The sequence below is a fragment of the Engraulis encrasicolus genome, unplaced genomic scaffold (assembly GCF_034702125.1).
Source record: "Engraulis encrasicolus isolate BLACKSEA-1 unplaced genomic scaffold, IST_EnEncr_1.0 scaffold_269_np1212, whole genome shotgun sequence".
Lineage (NCBI taxonomy): Eukaryota > Metazoa > Chordata > Actinopteri > Clupeiformes > Engraulidae > Engraulis > Engraulis encrasicolus.
Window position 1 is genome coordinate 50,001 of NW_026945554.1, and position 5,000 is coordinate 55,000.

Consider the following 5,000-nt stretch of genomic DNA (forward strand, 5'->3'; position numbering starts at 1 on the left):
ATGGAGCTCAAAACTTACCAAAAAGTCTTCCCATATCCTGCCAAAGAGGTTATAACATCACGTGATGTTATTCGTATGGCCTAAGACCAAACCATTACTGATTTATGGAGGGGGTTTCAGACCGTGACACGGTTAACACAGTTTTCGTGGACACACACAAAATGGCAAATTTCATGTATAATGGAAAGGACAGTGGTCTTTTTCTGACAGTTTTGTCATATTGTGATGATTACTGTGAATCAACATTTGCAATCGTCTTGGGCAAAACAAGTTTCTTTATATGCTAATATGAAGACTGAAACTGACATTTGGAAAACGGGACGGCATGAAAACGCCCAAAACCAGTATTAAATATTCATTCTTGCTGAGGGAAATAATGCCATGTCTACACTTTCTGTATTATATGAAAGATAAATATGTGCTAATGTAACAGACCGCATTCGGCGGCAGGTCGAAGGCAAGGAAAGGCGACAAAGGTTGGCTCCAACTCGCATTTATTCTGGTGAAACATTAAGTGCAAACAACATCATGCAGCTGCGGTTGTACATTCATATCTGTACACAAAAGGATAAAGTTACAGACCTGTGCTGACACAATATTCTACACAACGACTGGTCCAGGCCACGGTCCTGTCCCGCGTTGACTACTGCAACTCACTCATGACAGGTCTACCTGCTTGTGCGCTAAGGCCTCTGCAGATGATCCAGAATGCGGCGGCACGGTTGATATTCAATCAACCCAAAAGGACCCATGTTACTCCTCTATTTATTGAGTTGCACTGGTTACCGATCGCCGCCCGGATCAAGCACAAGGCATTGACCCTTGCCTACAAAACCATCACAGGAACGGCCCCAGCTTATCTGAAGGACCTACTAACGCCTTATGTTACTGGAAGAGAACTGCGCTCATCCAGCACAAGCCGCCTGGCTCTGCCATCCAGTCGCTCTAGGTACTCCCAGTCAAGATTGTTCTCCGTTGTGGTACCCAAGTGGTGGAACAGTCTCCCAGAGGCAGCAAGACTAAGCACATCTCTTGCAGCCTTCAAGAAACAACTAAAGACATTCCTCTTTCGAGAGAATCTACTAGACTAATGCTTGAACTGGCCTTGCCCCAGGGCAGACTCCTGACATGATGTTTAGTTTAGTTTAGTTTAGTTTAGTTTGTGTGTGTGTGTTTGTGTGTGTGTGTACTCGTTATTTACTCTTTATGATTTAAAAAAAAAAAAAAAAAAAACGAACCCTCTTTGCAACTGCACTTGTTGTTCTGTATATCTCCTGTGCACTTTGTATTTGCTTGTGATGTTGGCTTGATTATGTCCTCTTTTGAAAGTCGCTTTGGTTATAAAGCGTCTGCCAAATGCAATGTAATGTAATACAGTTAGCTTACTGACCACGGATAACAAAGAATGCGTGGTTCAGGGGGTCGTTTCTCGACAGTGCCTTTGCTAACGACGTTAGCCATTTTGTTCGTTCTTAAGACCAACGTTGTAACCAAGGTCTTGAGTTGGTCTTAAGTTGGTCTTAAGTTGTTCTTAAGTTGTTCTTAAGTTGGTCTTACGTCTAAAGACCAACTGAAGACCAACTTAAGACCAACTCAAGAGCAACTTACGACCAACTCAAGACCGACTTAAGACGGTTAGCAAAGGCAAGAATCGAGAAACGGACTCCAGACTAGCAGCGAACTGACTAGCTGGTTCATAGCGTGGTCAGAAATTATCACTTCAAAATACCATTTCAATGCAATGCAAAATCATTTGCGATCTCATAATCATGTAGCAGTACTACTCTCAACAACATTCTTAATTGCAAACCTTAGTATGCACACATGTATAATATTGCATTTATGGATGAACACACGAAGCATTATACCACTGAACTTACCTCCAGCGAAGTAAACTCTTTCTGGCTGGAGAAAGCATAGTTCGTGTGCAAAGACCTACTGCAGCTGCAAGAATACACCACCAGGTGGCTGCAACTCGTATGATAAGGAGAACCAAATATTTATAGTGAAATTCACCAACTACATTTCTAACTCTGTTACACTAATGTCCAAAACATCATTGGATGCAGTTAATTAGTTAGTGGAATTGGCAAATAAAATCCATGGACTTAAAAACGTAGAAAAAATCGTAGAATCACTCATATGTTAGAATGATTGACATAAAGAGGATGAAGAGCTGCAGTATGGTGTACTGCACCCCACCCATGACCCTGGAGCGCAAGCCGGGTTGAAAGATGGTTGTTGTGGTGTGATGTCTTCCACATCCATCCCCTGCCATGACTGACCATTTCCCTCTGGCTCCTGTCGCCTTCCCTGTCGCTCTTCCTCTTCCTCTCCCTCTGGCTCTCGTGGTGGCAGGTGTGGTGCTGGATGGCTGCGCTGCTTTCCCCTTCCTTGTGGTAGCCGACGAAGAGCTTTCCTCCTCACCACCTCTCTGCCTCTCTTTCTCCGCCTGGCTCTCCGCCTCCTCCCCCTCCTCCTCCTTCTCCAGTCTGCATCAGAGGATCTAACTGAAAAAAACCCAAAACGTAACATAATTGCAAATCATTATTTCATGCAAAATGTTCTGTCGAGTCTCTCACACCATATTATGACAATTTGATGAATCTCTCCCCCCCTCTCACAGACACATGTACATTCCAGATACAGCACACATGGAGAGTGAATGTAAAACGAGTTGTTGTCCATTATTGGAAGGTCACACCTCCACAACATCAGCTGTTTTAAAGCACGCCACATCCCAACATCCATGTGACCCTCTGATGAAGACGGAAGTTTCACCGTCAAAACATGTCAGGTAAAAGATAAATGTTTACATGTTTGAAACAAAATAACTTGAACAGTTAATGTATCCTCCTTGTCGGCAAAATGTTACATATGAAAAGATAGTTGCACAATGGAACCTGCACACATCTGTTCAAAGCAAGTGCTGTGTTCAGAACGAGTTTTCATTCAGGGGGATTGCTTGACAGAGAGCGTATTGATTTGTCTGGGCAGCAAAATTAAGATAAACATCTCCCTGAAATTAGTTTTTGGACCGTCCTGCATTAATTTCCCACCAAGATCTTGTGTTGGTGATGGTGGAGTCTGAAGACTGCAAGTGGAAGCTGGGAAACTCCAACTTGTCATTGTGACACACAGTGGTGTAGTCTACGTAGAACGCAGGTATACGGGGTATACCCACTTCTAAATTTCTGGGATTTCAGTATACCCACTTTAAATTGATTGATCCATTATTTTGAATGGCACAAATATACACAGTGTACCCACTTAAAAAATGCTCAAATATACAGTATACCCACCATAAAAAAGTAGACTACACCACTGGTGACACAGCACTCCACAACACACAAGTGAATACTGCACACAACAAAATTGCATTCATGCCTCACCCTTGATAGGCAAGGGGGCAACCCCTAATAGCGCCCCAAGGGAGCAGTGCGGTGGGACGGTAACATGCTCAGGGTACCTCAGTCATGGAGGAGGATGGGGGAGAGCACTGGTTAGTTACTCCCCCGACCTTTGGGTCTCACGCCCTAACCACTTAGGCCTACCCACTTATGCCCGACAACAAGGCCTTCTCCCGAAGGTTCTCATCATCTGAACTCTGAGGTGATCAATCAAAGTGTGAAAAGGATGACTTTCTTTTGCCCTGCCAGTTTATATTAAATCAACTATATCGAAAACATGTTCAAAGTTCATCAAAACATGCTCAAATCAACATTACAAACCATATAAAGTTTGCAAACGGCATCTCCGAAGGGACGAGCGCACTCTACCAGTCGGTGCTGATTCAGAACGTTAATTCATGGACATCAAAAATTAAACATATCCACATGCTGTGTTTACAAACAGCTTCCAGCTGGCTCAATCTTTTAAAACTGAGAGAGAGCGAGCTGAGCAGTTCTACCCATAGGGGGCAGTATTTGACAACTATACCATCAGAATGTGAATACAGCTCTACACATAGGGGGCAGTAGTGGACAACTATACCATCAGCATGTGAATACAGTTCTAACTTCTACCCATAGGTGGCAGTATTGGACAACTATACCATCAGAATGTGAAAACTAGTGTGCAAGTGGACAAATCCCATACTGTTACACACACACACACACACACACACACACACACACACACACACACACACACACACACACACACACACACACACACACACACACACACACACACACACACACACACACACACACACACACACACACTTCAAGTCAGTCCACTAATGGATAATCTGTAACCACAACAGGCAGGTAGACACACAATCACACAATCCACACACTCTCAGTACAATCTACACACTCTCACACATCTACACACTCTCACACATCTACACACTCTCAGCACAATCTACACACTCTCAGTACAATCTACACACTCTCACACATCTACACACTCTCACACATCTACACACTCTCAGTACAATCTACACACTCTCACACATCTACACACTCTCACACATCTACACACTCTCACACACCTACACACTCTCACACATCTACACACTCTCACACATCTACACACTCTCACACATCTACACACTCTCACACACCTACACACTCTCACACATCTACACACTCTCACACATCTACACACTCTCACACATCTACACACTCTCACACATCTACACACTCTCACACATCTACACACTCTCACACATCTACACACTCTCAGCACAATCTACACACTCTCAGCACAATCTACACACTCTCAGCACAATCGCACATCTACACACTCTCACACAATCACACATCTACACACTCTCACACAATCGCACAATCATACATCTACACACTCTCAGCACATCTACACACTCTCACACAATCTCACAATCATACATCTACACACCTGATCCCTCATCTAGGTCAAGATCTCACTCTAAAAATACAGGTTACTTTTTTAATATATTTTTTGTATTTCACCTTTATTTAACCAGGGAAATAAAATCACATTGAAATTAAAATTCTCTTTTCCAAGTGAGC